This window comes from Callithrix jacchus, chromosome 2 (assembly GCF_049354715.1).
Source record: "Callithrix jacchus isolate 240 chromosome 2, calJac240_pri, whole genome shotgun sequence".
Taxonomy (NCBI): domain Eukaryota; kingdom Metazoa; phylum Chordata; class Mammalia; order Primates; family Cebidae; genus Callithrix; species Callithrix jacchus.
This window is the reverse complement of record NC_133503.1, coordinates 121441136-121459304: the sequence shown is the minus strand read 5'-3', so window position 1 is coordinate 121459304 and position 18169 is coordinate 121441136. Positions and strand designations below refer to the sequence as shown.

At 35.5% G+C, this 18169-nt stretch overlaps 1 long non-coding RNA gene across 3 annotated transcripts in view; it reads left to right on the top strand.

Moving 5' to 3' along the window:
* Positions 1 to 18169, top strand: part of LOC103791509 (uncharacterized) — a 520065-nt gene that overhangs the window by 443878 nt on the left and 58018 nt on the right. The window contains exon 10 of one of the 3 annotated variants that reach the window (XR_013532242.1): positions 6046 to 11819. The exons of the other annotated variants lie outside the window; for them this stretch is intronic. This is a non-coding gene — a long non-coding RNA (uncharacterized LOC103791509). Of the gene's footprint in view, positions 1 to 6045; positions 11820 to 18169 lie in introns of those variants that run through there. 3 annotated transcript variants of the gene reach the window in all.

Here is an 18169-nt window from a genome sequence, read left to right as displayed (position 1 = left end):
ATCTACAAAGAACTAAAACAAATTAACAAGAAAAAAACCAAACAACCCTATCAAAAAGTGAGCAAAGGCTATGAACAGACACTTTTCAAAAGAAGACATTTTATGCAACCAATGAACACATGAAAAAATGCTCATCATCACTGGTCATTAAAAAAATGCAAATCAAAACCACATTGAGATACCAGCTTACACCAGTTAGAATGGGAATTATTAAAAAATCTGGAAATAACAGATGCTGGAGAAGATGTGGAGAAATATGAATGCTTTTACACTGTTGGTGGGAGTGTAAATTAGTGCAACCATTGTGGAAGACAGTGTGGCAATTCCTCAAGGATCTAGAAGTAGATATACCATTTGACCTAGCAATCCCATTACTGGGTATATATCCAAAGGATTATACATCATTTTATTATAAAGACACACGCACATGTATGTTCACTGCAGCACTGTTCACAATGGCAAAGACTTGGAACCAACCCAAATGCCCATCAAGTATAGACCGGATAAAGAAAATATGGCACATATACACCATGGAATACTATGCAGCCATACAAAAGGATGAGTTCACATCCTTTGCAGGAGCATGGATGAATCTGGAAAACATCATTCACAGCAAACTGACACAAGAACAGAAAACCAAATACCACATGTTCTCACTGTTAAGTCGTTGTTGAAGATGGACACAGGGAGGGGAATATCACACACTGGGGTCTGTTGAGTGGTGGGGGCCTAGGGGAGGGATGGCAGTGGTTGGGGGTACTGGGTTGGATAACATTAGGAGAAATACCTAATGTAGGTGATGGGGAGATAGAGGCAGCAAACCACCATTTCATGGTATACTTTTGTAACAATCCTGCAAGATCTGCACATGTACTCCCGAACTTAAAGTATAATAATAATAATAAAAACCCTGGTATATCTGTTGCACAATGTCTCAGACCAGTTGATTTTTACTTCTTGTCTAGATTTACAAATGTTTATGGTGGGAAGATTATTTCCATATCCAATTAGCTATCCTAGCCAAGACCAGAATTCCTATCCATTTGTTTATGCACTTGGAATGTTTTTGATGAGCAGAGTATCATTTGATGAGCAGAGATTCAGCATCATAGAATGGCAAATGTCTGCTCTTCTCCTTACTTTCTGACTTCATTTTTTTCCTTACCACAGACCTCTCTAGTTTCTGAGAACCTTATGGAGATTTATTGTCATTAAATTTTATAAAATACCATATTTATTCATTAGCTCTGTTTCTGAATAGCGGTTGATGTTGTTTGCATTAGTTAGTATATGATAATCCATATTAGCACATATTCTCTAAGTCACAACTTTGGGTTAATAAGATAGCATTTTTGGATTACTTAGAGCAAGGCAGAAAAGAAACATAAATATGTTGGTAATAGAGTCAGCCGATGCTAAATCTAAAATTTGGGTCATTTTAATGATCATCAAATCATTTCATGATCATCAAACCATCAAAATTTGGGTCATTTTCATGGTCATCAATCATTGGTTACTTTTTTTTCACTTGCATATCAATTGGGGTTTTCAAGTGGACAATCTATATTCACCAGTCGTCTTAGAGTCACACACACATAGCTTTAAGTTATGCATAACAGTGCACCCTGCCAAATGACTACACAGCTGGAGGGTTCACTGGGGGTAGCAGCTGGGTGAGGATCCTCAAAAGATGGGTGTGTACTGAAGGAGTTCCCTCCTGCTTTTGTATCCAGAAGGCTCACTATTAACACCCTGAAAACACAAAGAAGAGATTAGAGTTTATTGTTCATTTTCCCCCCATGGGGAAGCCATGTATGTTTATGCCCTAAAGATTGCACATTTGAAAGAAAAAGCCATTTTCACTGTGGAATTAACCAAATTGACTATCTTCCCAGTTTGAATTCACTGGATAACTGTTAATCCCCACTTCACATTGTGCTTTAAAGTCTCAGCCAAAGGATTCTAAAGGCCTGAATTTCCAGGTTTTCTCATCTGTAATACAAATAGCAGTTAAAGACATAATATCATTTTATGCTTCTCTCAAAGGGCATGTAGCAAAGCTGGCTAGCACTACTGCAACATTTTAATTACTGGTGCTTACCACAATTTGCAATAATTACAGTTCATTTAGTAAGCTGGTTCTTAATTGCAGACACTGCTAAAGTAACAATTGAATAAAAAATAAAGTGCACTTTAGTCTGTGTGTGTGTGTGTGTCTGTGTGTCTGTGTGTGTGTGTATGTATATGTAAAATATGACTGAGAAAGATGTGGGCTTATAAAGAAATAAAAAAGGTTAGTGTCCTCTACTAGGTCAATTTTGAAAACAGAGATATTAAAGACAGAAGACTTAGAACTATATTTAATCATCAGGGCAAGTTATTTCATCATTTATTGTATTTTTTCTTTAGCATAATTCCTAAATTCTATGCTTGTTTATATTAAAGAAAGCTCAGTGAGTGAAATCTACTACAGATGTAAGTAAACTCTCAACAAACTTCTATCTATTATCAGGTGGCAAATCTCAAAGATAGAGATAACTCCTATAGAAAAATTTTGATCTAAAAAGAAAAAAAACATTCTGGAAAACTCTGCTTTTGTTCATGCTTAGTAAACACCACTTTACCCTATGTAAATTTAGAAGGGAGAAAAATGTTTGGAGGGTGAAGAAGTGAAGGAGTTGCTAAGAAAAGCTAAAGTGACATGAAGGAAATGTTAAAGAAGAGAGTACACACTCTTGATAAGAAAGCACCGTAGGTTCTAATTTGTTGAAATGAAGATGTTAGCTCTCTTTCAAAAAACTGATTCTTCCTCTAACAAGTATTATATTATTAACATTATGTATCTTTAGCAAATTAATAATGTTTAATTTTCAGTATTCTTGAAGAGAACATTTTAAGTCAAAGCAATAAAACCAACCAAACAAAATAGCACCTTATTCCCCACAAAAAGAGATCAATCTTTTAAGTAGATGGTTTTGATTAGAGCTAGCAATAATTTGAAAACTAATGCATCTCTTAAAATGAAAAAGAAATTTCCCCACATTAAAGCAACACTGTGGTCCTTTTAAAAAAGAAGGACATATTGGCCCTTAGAAAGAAACAAATATTATATTCACAGTTTGAATGTCTTGGCACTTCATAGAGTATTCATAGTATGAATGAGGGGGTTGACCCATGATAAGGAATAAGGCTGTGAAATCTTAACTACATCTTGCAACTGTGTGATCATGGGTAACTTAACTTATTTGTGCTTAAGATTTTTACTTGTTAAATAAATATTGTAATACTTACCTCATAGTTGATCTTTCTTTTTCTTTTGAAAAGAATTAAATACATTTATATGTATGAAGAACTTAACAGTATTATTCAGAGTAAATACGTAATACGTCATAAAGCAATGGAAGTGATCTAAAACAAGAAGGGGGAGTGCATAGCTGGGAACAGTAATATAGTCTGTCACTGTTTTCAAAGACCCTTTATGTTCCTTGGAGTTGTTAAAGTGCCAATTTTTTTCTGAAATTAATTCAAATCTTTATTTCTCCACGAAGCCTTTCTTGATTTCTCCAATCAGGGATTCATTGCTCATGTCATTCGTATTCCTACAGCATGTCATTACTTTCTGATGACACATATACCAATGTACTAAAATTAGATTCAATATTATGCTGGTAACTGTCTAACATACATAACTTGAGGGAAAAGAGCCCGAGTTTGCTATGTTTGCCAATGTCCATGGTGTAAGTAATCTAACATGGCTGATTTCAAGCAACCACCCTGATATAACAAAATGTGGAACTGGAAAGAGATGTGTAATAGGAAAACATTATACAGGATTTTCAGCATACAGAAATAATAGATGTAAATAAACTCAAAAGCATAAATACTAGTAATATTGAATATTGTAGTAAAATAATGTTAAGCAATTAATTTTGAATATGTATTACCTATATTTTAATATGATTTATTTAATTTTAAGCTTACACAATTTAATTTTTTAGTTATGTCAGTGTTTAACAACCAGCTTGCAAAATTCCTGGAATGTTAGTAGTTGGTTCTCATGAGAAGATACAAAAAGCTACAGTTAACCACTGACATTTTTTTGCATGTCTTTCTGCCAAAGATTGGGTACCCTTCAAAGACAAGGGCTGTGTATTAATCATTTGTTTATTTAAGGTGCCTAGTATGATGCCTGCCATTTGGGAGGGTCAATTAATGTCAATTGAATAAATAAGTGAAGAAAAATGAATAAACAGGCATTGCAGAGAATAGTATGAATGAACAGAAAGAAAACTTCACTTGACTGGTGTCCCTTCTAATTATAGAATTTTGGAAACCTCAGGTTTCATACATACTTTATAAGGATTATTACAAAGGTTTTTAAATAAAGAAAAAGAAAATCACATTGACACATACATGACTCATAGAGATATTTCCCCAGATATAGCCACGACTGTTAAAGATTTATTTTCTCTGTGTGGAAAAGATACTGAGCTCTACTGGATACCTCTTTTAGTGATAATAATGACCACTTATTGAGTATTATGTGCCAGGCATTAGGTTTTTTTCTTATATTGTTTGATCCTCATAGCAGCACTATGAAGTAAATTTTATTATTATCCCCATTTTGTAGATGAATACACCAAGACTTAGAGAAACCGAGAAACTTGGCCGATATCTCAAAACCAGGATTGATTACAAGCAGATTTTTATTCTGATCTATCTGATTTTAGAGTCTTTTAATTCCTAAGAACAGAGTTTGAGGAAAGTTTAACCTTCTCAATTTATAGAAAAAGACATTTACTGCCTTAACAAACCCCTTAGTTACAGATGCCCATATTTTATTTCTAAAGCAGAGACTTTTGTTTTACATACTGTTATATTTCCTCTGGGCAGAGCTTTGCTTTAATAATGCCAGACTTGACAATAACAGCGGCATATTGAATATCACTGTGATTCTCCAATTCAACAGTTATTTTTCATTTATTGTTTTCTGATAGTAGCCTTTATCATCCTTAAGCCGAAAAATAGTTTGAAATATGCTGATAAGAAGAAAAATCTATGTTGCTTTCATCGAGAAATCTCCCTAAGGATTTTGTTTATTTTGTCTGGTTTTTGAAGGCTTGGTTAATAAAGACTGCTCACATGTTGAATTTGCTAATATTTTTCACAAATATAGTAAATAAACCAATTAATAATATGCACAATAGTTCAGGAAAATAATCTTTAGTGATATGGCAAAAGATGACTCAGCTTCCCACTCCTTAAGAAGGAAGCAGCTGAATTGTATAATTGAATACCAAAATAGAGCCTTGGATCAGGGAGGTAAAACATGAATACTTTTCAACAATTTGATGAAAAAAAAATAGGCCTAACACAGAGTTTTGAAGAAATCGCTTATCAATCTGTCAAAATAATATTTTTCTTAGTATTATAAACATGACTGCCTGCTGAGTTAAGGACACAAGGCTAAAATTATTAAGATAACAAATATGGTTGGATCTTCCAAAGTGAAAAGATTGCCATACTAACAATGGGGAATCTATTGTATATTGGCTTCTATAATACCACACAATTGGTTTTGCCCCCAACACCATGTAAAATAGCATTATACCTTGTACTGCCTAGTAAATTGCCTTGCTTAAACTAGCTGTTCTATAAATATTTATTGAATTAAATGACTAAATTGGAACTGGGTTTTTATAAATAGCTTATATTTATAGTAAATAATCTTATATTAAGAATCTTATATTAAAATGAAGAGCAAACTTACCACAGTATCAATAAAATTCCAGTTTGGCACATTTTAGTATTGCATTCTTGCATACATAACAGGTCATTAGGTTGATTTCAAAACTTAACTGTGGTTTTTGATTCTGAGTAACACACAGTAAGCACACTTCATCCTTATCTATCATTGAATGCAACTATTAATTTTCAAGAGAATGCAGTGAGCAGCTCTCTAAGGTCTATGAAAAATAAAGAGCAGCCAAATTGGAGTCAACCACACTAGTGGTGAGTTTACCATGCCATGTTTTTCCCTTCCAGTAACTCCCTGGCCTGGACCCAATACATCCTGAGCCCTGGAAGTGGGCATTCGCATGGATAGAGAAAGCTCCAAAAGTAAACCTCTGGCGGCTTGGTGTGGTGGCTCATGCCTGTAATCCCAGCACTTTGGGAGGCTGACGCAAGCAGATCATGAGATCAGGAGATCAAGACCATCCTGGCCAACATAGTGAAACCCCGTCTCTACTAAAATACAAAAAAATTAGCCAGGCATGGTGGTGTGCCCCTCTAATTCCAGGTACTCAAGAGGCTGAGGCAGGAGAATCGCTTGAGCCGGAGAGGTGGAGGTTGCAGTGAGCGGAGATCGAGCCACTACGCTCTAGCCTGCACTCCAGCCTAACGACAGAGCAAGACTCCGTCTTAAAACAATCACAAAAAAAAACTCTCTGATTCAGACTTGTGGGGTAGGAGTGTCCTGTTAGCAACAGTGTCACAGCAAGGGACACACTTTACTGCTCTGAGGAAGGATAACCTTCATTTCCAGCCACAGGAGCTGTCCTTTCAAGGGGATGGGCAAATCCCTGTTTCCTTTTTATGTCTCTGTCCTCCTGCTGCTTGGCCTTGGATGAAGCTGCGGTAATAGAAAGTGCACAATGGAGAAGAATCATGTAATCTTCAGTTTTCTGGACAGAAATTACTGAGGACATCAATGAAGAGAAAGAAATTTGGGAAAACAACAGATGAAGTTGCTTAACTCTTGGCCTCACCCTGGAGCTTTGTATACATGAAGCTGACCCTAAATATTATACTAAGAACTATGAAAACAGAAATAATACATAGACCACCACCAAAATCTCAAACCAGCCACTAGTTGTAGCAAACACAGACAGATATAAATAGCATTTCGAAGACTTTGAAAGTGGACTGACACTAAAACCACAACCCTCAAAAGGCTAGGCAGAACTTGGGGCCTGATTTCACCAAGTTGATTGCCCACTAAACTAAATATCAACATTCCTCTTAGGACTTAACAAAGACCCAGACAATCATAACATAATATTTAAAAAGTCTAGAACACAATTCAAAATTTCTCAGCATATGAAGAAGCAGGAAAATATTTAATGTCATGGGAGAAGATAATCAGCATGTACCAATACCCAGATGACACAGAAATCAGAATTACCTGGCAAGGACTTTAAAACAGCTGTTATAAAAAAATGATACAATAGTAAAGGCAAATACTCTTTTTGAAATGAATAGGGTGATTGAAATTCTTAACGAAGCCATAGAGAAAAAGAATAACAAAATATATTTTACAACTAAAAATACTGGAGTAAGAAAAACCTCATTATTATTGAAAAGGTTCAATAGCAAAATAAAGATGACAAAGTAGAAGATAACTGAACTTGAAGAAAGATACTTAGAAATTATCCATTTCAAACAGTAAAGAGAAAATTAATTGGAATATAAATGAGCCTAATTCCACGGACCTGTGGACAATACCAAAAGTTTTAACATTCATGTTATTGGTGCTCTAGAAGGAGAAGCAAAGTAGTGTGGTGAGAAAAAACGTTTGAAAATATAATAGCCAAAAGCATCTCAAATTTGGTAAAACATAAAAATCAATACTTTAATACACTTTAATATACTCAGTAACTAATAATTAATAGCTTTAATATACTCAGTAACTCCCAAACAGCATAAATGCAAATAAATCCAAGACCAGACACATCATAATCAAATAGCTGAAAACCAAACACAAAGACAAGGTTTTGAAATTAGAGGAGAATAATATACTAGTTAGAGCAGAATGATGATCTGAATGATTGTGAAAATCTCATCTGAACCCATGGTGGCTAGGGGAAGTGTAAATGCTGAAAAGAAAAGAACTACCTTCCTAGAATTCTATATCCATGAAAATATTCTTCAAGACTTAAGATCAAATAAATACATCTAAAGTGGAGGAAAACTAAGATAATTCATTATCTAAAAACCTGCTCTAAAATAATTGTGAAAGGAAATTTTTCACAAAAAAGGAAAATTTGATCAGAAGCTCAAAACAACTTGAAAAAAGTCAAGAAGCAGAAATGATAAATATGTGAATAAATATAATATGCTATATATACCTCTCCTCTTCAGTTTTCAAATATGTTTCAGTTGAAAGAAAAATTAAAACATTTTTGAAAAGGTTCCCAATGTTTGTAGGTATAATATATGTCAGTATAACATAGGCCGTGCATGGTGGTTCATGCCTGTAAGTAATCCCAGCAGTTTGGAAGGCTGAAGCAGGTGGATCACTTGAGGTCAAGAGTTTGAAACCAGCCTGGGCTGCATGGCTAAACCCCATGTCTACAAAAATGCTATATATATATATATATATATGTATGTATGTATTAGCTGAGCATGGAGGTGCGTGCCTGTAGTCCCAGCCATTCGGGAGGCTGAGACAGGAGAATTACTTAAACCTGGGAAGCAGAGGCTGTAGTGAGCCAAGATTGTGCCACTGCATTCCAGCCTGTGTGACACCGTATGACTCCATCTCGAAAAAAGAAAAAGGAAGTCAATATAACATAAAGAAAGGATGGTAAAGGGACATCTAAGCTGGTAAGGTTTCTTATATTCTACTTGCAGTAGTAAAAAGTTCATTCTAAGTAAATTTAAAAGTTAAGTATGTATAGTGTAACACCTAGAACAGGGTCAAACAGTACAAAAGAAATAGGAAAATAGGGAAGGGGAAAGAGACTGATAATAAATGGAAGAAACATATAGAAAAGAAAGTTAAACCTAATGTTTGCACATATAATCACATTCAATGTAAATAGTCTGCATGAAATACTTAAATGACAGAGATCATCAGAATGGATTTTAAGAAGTGGCCTGACTGTGTAATTGTATAAGTTAACTTGAGTGGACCACAGGATGAACAGATATTATTCTTAGTGTTTCTGAATGAGATTAACATTTGGATTGGTAGACTGAGTAAACTGCCCCCATTGCAGGTGGGTCTCATCTAATCAGTTGGAGTCTTGACTGGAACCAAAAGGCTGACTCTCCTTTGAGTAAGTAATAGAAGTGTCTTATTGCCTGACTGCCTTTGAACTGAGACATTTATTTTCCTGCCTTCAGACCGAAACTGAAACATTGGCTCTTTCTGGCTCTAGAGCTTGCCAACTTTCTTTTTCCTTTTTTTTTTGAGTCTTGCACTGTCATCCGGGCTGGAGTGCAATGGCAAGCTCCACCTCCCGGTTTTAAGCAATTCTCCTGCCTCAGCCTCCTGAGTAGCTGGGATTACAGGCACCCGCTATCATGCCCAGCTAAATTTTTGTATTTTTAGTAGAGACAGGTTTTTACTATGTTGACCAGGCTGGTCATGAACTCCTGACCTCGTGATCTGCCTACCTCAACCTCCCAAAGTCCTGGGATTACATGCATCAGACACCACACCTGGCCAAGCCTGCAAACTTTTTAAATGGAGCTACACCATTGTTTCTTCTGTTCCTTAAGCATCAAACTTGGACTGGAACTACACCATTAGTATATTAGTCAGCTCAAGTTACTGTAACAAAGTGTCATAGACTGGCTTAAACAATGGTAATTTATTCCTCACAGTTCTGAAGGCAGAAAAGTTCAAGATCAAGGTGCCAGCTGATTTTGTTCCCCAATGAGAGTTCCCTTCCTGGCTTGTAGATGGTGGCTGTCTTCTCGTGTTCTCACATGGTAGAGATAGAAAAAGAGAAAAGAAGCAAGCTCTATGGTCTTATTATAACAGTACTAATGCCATCGTAAGGGCCTATCCTCATACCTTATCTAACCCTAATTACTTTGTAAAGGCCCCATTTCCAAATATCATCACATTGAGGATTAGGGATTCAACACATCAATTTGGGGAGATACAACTGAGTCCAGTCCATATAAATCAGTTTTTCTGTTTATCAGGCCTTTGAATTTGGGCTGGGACTACATCAACAGCTCTCGTGGGTCCCCAGCTTGCTGACTGCAGATCTTGGGCTTGTCTCCACAGAAGATAAATACATCCTGTTTGTTCTGGATATGTTTTTCACAAGAAACTTACTTCAAATGTAAAGATATATTTAGATCAAAAGCAAAAGAATGGAAAAGATATATCGTATAAATGCCAGTCAAAAGAAAACTAGATAGAGTGGTTATATTAACATCACGGATAATAAAATTCAGGACAAATATAATTACCAAGGAGAAACATAAGCATTGCATAATGAAAGAAAGGGTTAATTTTCCAAGATGTATTAATTCAAAATGTATAGGCACAAACAAGAGTTCTGAAATTCAGGAAGCAAACACTGACAAAACTGAACTGAAAAGCAGGTAATTTCATTCTCACATTTGGACACTTCAACATTCCTTCTTTTTGATAATCAATAGAACTATCAGAATATCAGTGAGCATTTAGGGTAACGGAATAGCACCATAAATCAATCAAATCTAACAAATATTTGTACAACACTATCTAACAACAAAAGAAGAAACTTCTTTGGGGGGAAGAAACTTGCCTTATCATTCAGGCTGAACTTCAGCGACCTGCTCATGGCTCACCGCAGCCTTGAAATCCTGGGCTCAAATAATCCTCTTGCCTTGGCCTTCCAAGTAGCTATGACTTCAGGCACATGCCACCATGACCAGCTAATTTAAAATATATTATTAATTTTTTTCGTAGCGATGGGGTCTTGTTTTATTGCCCAGCCTGCTCTCAAACTTCCTGGGCTCGAGAAATCCTCCCCATTTGGCAAAACCCAAAACACTGGGATTACAGGCATGAGTCACTGTGCCTTGCCAGAACACACAATCCTTTTACATGTATATGGAATATTCACCAAAATAAGTCATATCATGTGTTAAAAATAAACTTTAACACATTGAAAGCATTTAAATCATGCAAAGTATGCTCTCTGACTTAATAGAGTTAAATTAGAAATTAATGGAAGAAAGAGAAAAGGAACACTTTCAAACACTGGGAGATGAGTCAAAGATAAGCTCTCAAAGCAAATATGGAAATAGTTTAGCCCTAATAAAAATGAAAATACTACATATCAAAATTTGAACTCTGTAGCAAAAGCAGTGCTTAAAGGTACATTTATATCATTAAGTGTTTATATTAGAATAAAATACCTCTCTCAAATTAACAATCAAGATTTCCATCTAAAGAAATTAGAAAAAAGTTAACTCAAAACAAGAATAAGGAAGGGTTGATAACAAAGTTAAGAACAAACAAATTTGAAAACCTAAAAAAATTGAGGAAGTTAATGACATTCCAAGCTTATTTTTAAAAAAGAGTAATAAAAGTAGCAAGTCATTCACCGAACTGATAAAATAAAAAATATGACAAAAGTTGTGATTATTAGAAATGAAAAGTTGGCTATCACTATAGAGGCTGTATTATTGTATCAATAATAACAATTCTATTATTCTATTAAAAGAATAAGGAAATATACAAACAGCTTTCTGCATATAAGCTAGGTAATCTAGATTAAGTGAAACAATTGCTTGCAAAGCATTTCTGTTATGACTGGAATGGATTTATATATTCAAAATTCACTAAAGCCAATACAAGTACTCAAATAGCTACTTTTAAAAAATTGAATTCATGTTTAAACTTTTCTGAAAAAGAACTTTCTAGGCCCAGATGGTTTTACTGGCAAAATCTAGCAAACATTTAAAAGAGAAATAATGCCAATTTTATGAAATTCTTTTCTAAAGAATAAAGGGAAGAATACACTTCTTAACTAATTTTACGATGGGAAAATTACCCCAATAAGAGAACCAGATACAGAAAGAACAAAGGGAGAAAAAGTACAGATACATAATTTTTGTGAACAAAGAAGCAAACATCCTCTACAAATGTCAATAAATTACGTACATCATGGCCAAATTGGGGTTTATTGTGTGAACACAAGGTTAATTTATCCCTCAAAAATCAACATAACCCACCATTTAACATTTTAAAGAAGAAAAAACCACATGATGTTATCAATTAATGAAAAAAATGAATTTGACAAAATTTAACTTCATTCATGACAAAACCAACTAAACAACCAACCAACCTACCTGCCTATCCCCTGGACAAACTAGAAATGGAAGGAAATTTTCTTAACCTAATAAGTAACATTAACATGAATTATAAAGGTGACATCATAATTAACAGTGAAAGATTTAACACTTTCTCCCTAAGATTGGGAACAAGGATGCCCCTGTTTACTACTTCTATGTAAGATCATAGTAAGAATTCAACTGAAGGCAATAAAGCCAGGAACAGAAATAAAAGATACAAAGAATGAGGAAGAAGAAATAACTGTTTCTGTTCATAGATTATGTAATTGTTGACATGGAAAATTTTAAGAAATCTGTAAAACACCTTCTAGAAATAGTAAATGAGTTTCAAGAGTAAAAATACCAGGTCAACACATGAAAATTTATTGCATATGTATATCCTATCAGATAACTGGAAAATAATTTTTACCATTTATAGTAATTTCTTTCCAACTTTATATACATACTTAGGTATAAACCTAACAAAACATGCACAAGGTTTGTATGTTAAAAACTACACATCTGGGGCACCATGATGGCCAAGAGGAGGCACCACTGGAATGCAGCTTCCAGCCAATGAAATGCAGAGGGCTAGAGGACTTCATGATTCCAAGAAAGGTGACAGGTTTGCTTCGGTGGGACTGGTAGGACACTAAAAATAGCCCGGGGAAGGCGAGAGGGTGAGAGCAGCCCAGGGAGGGCGAACTGAGACAGGGCGGGGCACCTCCCCACCTGGAACATGCAGCTGGCTTGGAGGATTGGGGACTTCACCCCCTCAGTGCTCCAATTCAGATCCTGTGTGTCCCTAATCCCTCTGCAACACATGGTCCATGAGAGCCCCATCAGACTGAGGGGCACCGTGGGTTGTTGATGGAAATCTGAGCAACAGCTCCCACCTGGTGATGCAAGTTTTCTGCACAGACCTTGATGGAAGTTTGGACTAATGTCAACAGGTCAGAACTACCTGTCCCACAGAAAGAGGCAGAGTTGAAAGCAGGAAAACAGGCCATAAGGCCTGGCAGGCCCCACCCTCACAAAACTCAAACTGAAACCTGCACACTAGAGAGCCTTGCAGTGAACACACAGGTTTGACCCTAACTGGGAAGTTCCAGCTCAGGGAAGGAGAGATGCCATTGGGAAGGCGGGGCTAATCTCACCTGTGTAAACAAACTCCAGGGGAAGACCACCCACCCAGCAGCCTGACTGAATCCAAGGCAGCCCAGCAGTGCCTCTACAGGCCGAAAAAGATATAGCTCCAACCTCAACAGAAAGGATATCCACTGAGAGATTCCTCCCAAAAACACCAACTTCAAAGATCAGTGGGAGATAAATCCACAAAGATGGGAAGAAACCAGCGCAAAAAGGTTGGAACCATCAGAGACCAGAACACCTCTTCTCCTCCCAGGGATCACAACTCAACATCACAATCAAGGGAACAAAACAAGACAGAGAATGAGTTTGACAAATTAACCGAAGCAGGCTTCAGAAGGTGGGTAATAACAAACTTCTCTGAGTTAAAAAACCATGTACTAACCCAATGCAAAGAAACTAACAACCTTGAAAAAAGGTTAGATGAAATGCTAACTCGAATAACCAGCTTAGAGAAGAACATAAATGACTTGATGGAGCTGAAAAACATAGCACAAGAACTTTGTGAGGCATAAGTAAGTTTCAACAGCTGAATCAAGCAAGCAGCAATGTTAGAGATTGAAGGTCAAATCAATGAAATAAAATGAGAAGGCAAGATTAGAGAAAAAAGAGTGAAAAGAAAAATCCTCCAAGAACTATGGGATTATGTGAAAAGACCTAATCTACACTTGATCGGTGTACCTGAATGTGAGTGACACGGAGAATGAATCAAAGCTGGAAAATGCCCTTCAGGATATTATCCAGAAGAACTTCCACAACCCAACAGTGAAATCCAGGAAATACAGAGAACAACACAAGGACACTATTCAAGAAGAGCAACCCCAAGGCACATAATCATCAGACTCACCAGGGTTGAAATGAAGAAAAAAATCTAAGGGCAGCCAGAGAGAAAGGTTGAATCACCCACAAAGGGAAGCCCATCAGACTCACAGTGGATCTCTCTGCAGAAACCCTACAAGCTAGAAGGGAGTGGGAGCCAATATTCAACATCTGTAAAGAAAAGAACTTTCAACCTAGAATTTCATATGTGGCCAAACTAAGTTTCATAAGTGAAGGAAAAATAAAATCCTTTAGGGACAAGCAATTGCTGAGAGACTTTGTCGTGACAAGACCTGCCTTACAAGAGCTCCTGAAAGAAGTATTAAACATGGAAATGAACCACCAGTACCAGCTACTGCAAAAACATACCAAATTGTAAAGAACAACAATGCAAAGAAGAAACCATGTCAACTAATGGGCAAAACAACCAGCCAGCAACAAAATGGCAGGATCAAATTCAAACATAACAATATTAATGTTGAATGTCAATGGCCTAAATTCCCCAATCAAAAGACACAGACTGGCAAACTGGATACAAAGTCAAAACTCATTGGTATGCTGTATTCAGGAGACCCATCTCATGTGCAAAGACTCACACAGACTCAAAGTAAAGGGATGGAAGAAGATTTATCAAGCAAATGGAGAGCAAAAACAAACAAACAAACAAAAAACAGATGTAGCAATCCTAGTCTCTGATAAAACAGACTTTAAACCAACAAAGTTCAAAAGAGACAAAGAAGGGCATTACATATTGGTAAAAGGATCAATGCAACAAGAAGAGCTAACAATCCTAAATATATATGCACCCAATGCATGAGCACCCAGATACATAGAGCAAATTCTTAACAACCTACAAAGAGACTTAGATGCCCGTACAATAATAGTGGGAGACTTTAACACTCCACTGATAATATTGGACAGATCAGTGAGACAGAAAGTCAACAAGGATATCCAGGAGTTGAATACAGATCTGGACCAAGTGGACCTAATAGACATTTACAGAACTCTCCACCCCAAATCCACAGAATACACATCCTTCTAAGCACCACATCACACTTACTCTAAAATTGAACACATAATTGGAAGTAAATCACTCCTCAGCAAATTGCAAAAGAACAAAAATCGTAACAGTCTCTCAGACCACAGGGCAATCAAATTAGAACTCAGGATTAAGAAAAGCACTCAAACTGCCTGATCACATGGAAACTGAACAACTTGCTCCTGAATGATGAACAGATAAACAATGAAATGAAGACAGAAATAAAAATGTTCTTTGAAACCAACGAGACAGAAGACACAATGTACCAGAATCTCTGGGACACATTTAAAACTGTTGAGAGGGAAATTTTTAACAATAAATGCCTACGTGAGAAACAAGGAAAGATCTAAAATCAACATCCTATCATCAAAATTGAAAGAGCTAGGGGAGCAAAATCAAAACACTCAAAAGCAAGCAGAAGACAAGAAATAACTAAGATTAGAGCAGAACTGAAGGTGATAAAGACACAAAAATCCCTTCAAAAAATCAAAACTTACACATGCTGATGAAAGTGACCAAAGAAGACCTAAAGAAATGCAAAAATTCCATGTCCATGGATTAGAAGTCTCAAAAGAAGAAAATGTCTGTTATTCCCCAATTTATATATTTAGCATAATTAAACCCCAGCAGAAGTTTTTTAGATACCAACAAAATAATTTTAAAATTTATAATAAATGCATTGGAATCAGAATAGTTAAGGAAATGAAAGAAAAAGAATAACATTGGAGGAATCACTACTTAATTTTAAGACACCAGAAAACTTCAAAGAAGACTATAGTCATTGTGAGGATATGTACACATTAAGCAAAGAATAAAATAGTTTAGAAATAGAAATATGCATATAAGGATAATTGGTTTTTAGTTTTTTACAATGTTATTGAGATATAATTTATATGTCTTAATATTTACTCATAGAAGTGTACAGTTTAATGGTTTTAGTATAGTTACAAAGTTGTGTAACCATCACTTAAATCTAATTTTAGAAAATAACTATCTCCTTTTGTGATTGCTCCCCATTTCTCTCTTCCTCCAGCCTTCATAACCACAGTCCTACTTTTTGTAGCTATAGATGTGAATATTCTGGACACTTCATATAAATGGAATCATATAATAAACAGTCTTGAATTTGGAAGGAAGTAGGTGTGGCTATAAAAGAGCAACATGAAGGATCCTCGTTATGATAGTAATGTTTTATATGCTAATTCTGTCAATGTAAATAGCATACAATTGTTGTGGTTTTGTACTATAGTTTTGCAAAATGTCATCATTACAGGTCACTATGTAAAGGGTACCTCACTGTATTCTTTCTTGCATATGAATGTACAATTATCTCAAAATTGACAGTTTAATGTTATAAAAAATAAAATTACATGGCCAAAAATGCTGACTGGATTTTCCAACCTTGATGCTGACCTTTCAGGTTGAATAATTCTTTTGCCAGGGTATTGACCTGTGCTTCACTGGGTGTCCAGTGGCATCCCTGGCCTCTAGTCACTAGATGCTAGGGGTAGTCCCATCAGGTATAACAATCAAAAATACTTCTAGACATGTACTATGAGGGGTAAAATCATCCTGGTAGAAAATCGCTGTGTTAGCATTGCTGTTGATCTTTTATCTTAGTTATTAATATTATGGAGTACTTTCCATAATACATTTTCTTCATAACACAATTTAAAGATACATTAAACTCATATACACAAAAAAATGATATGTACATTTGTCCTTTTGAGTATATCTTGGCATTACTTTTCATATCCTAGCATATTGGTTAACTTATTTTTATGTTCTTTCAGACATTTTCTTCTATAATGAAGGTCGAATATCATAAATTGTTCACAGTACGTTTTTAAATTCACAATATTTATTAGCCATATAAAATAGTATTGTTAATTCTTCAAGAATAATGATGATATAGTAGCAAAACTTTCTTTTAAAAACACTATATCAGAAAAGATTCATGGCCGTATACTATTCATTAAATGTCATCAAGATTTTTCACAATTGAGTAATCTAGCAGATAAATATCATATAAATAAATAACCATTATTTATCCACATAAATAATCATTATATGTGGCAAGTTATTGAATAGTTGAATAATCAAGCAGATGAATATGTAGATAAATAATCATTATTTATTTATATAATTATATGTAGCAAGTAAGTAGTATTATAAAATATCAAGAAAGAAAGAGAATTATACTAAAGATATTTTATCTAAAGTAAATATTGCAAAGGTGATCAATTGAGTAATAGAACACGAATTGATAGAATGGAGGTGTGACTCCTTGGCTCTTATATCCCTTTATTTACCTCTCTCTTTTAATACTACTCATATTATATAAATATTTATTTAAACTAGAGGTTAGCAAACATGTCCCACTGGTCAAATTGGCCTCAAACTTATTTTGTAAATATGTTTTATTGAGATACAGTCATGCCGATTTGTTTCCTGTTCATACTTTTATGCAACGGTGGTAGAGCTGAGTAGTTGCAACAGAGATTGTCTGGCCCAGACAGCCTAAAATATTTGTTATTTGACTTTTTACAGAAAAGGGTTGGTAGTGCTAATTTAAACTATGAATAAATTCCAATTAGAATATTATTAGACACAAATTCCGTGGGAAAGGAAAAACCTGTCGTTTACTTCTCTGTTCTTCATATGTAACTCATTATATTGCAGTACAAAACTGCAGTTGATGCTCATTAAATGAGGGAAGAAGAAAAAGAAAGAAAACAGGAAGAGAAAGAAAAGTCAGAAAGTATAAGGAATTCAGGAGCAAGGAGCTGGAGCAAGGAACTAGAGCAAGGAGCAACACTTATATGCTAGTAGGGGATAAGAAAAATTAAAAAGAGTGAAGAGAATTATCATGATTAACTAGTATTAAACCCTTTCGATAGAAATTTGGTTGTCTTAAGAAGCAATTCAGCCGGGCGCGGTGGCTCACACCTGTGATCCCAGCACTTTGGGAGGCAGAGGCGGGTGGATCACGAGGTCAAGAGACCGAGACCATCCTGGTCAACATGGTGAAACCTCGTCTCTACTAAAAATACAAAAAATTAGCTGGGCATGGTGGCCCGTGCCTGTAATCCCAGC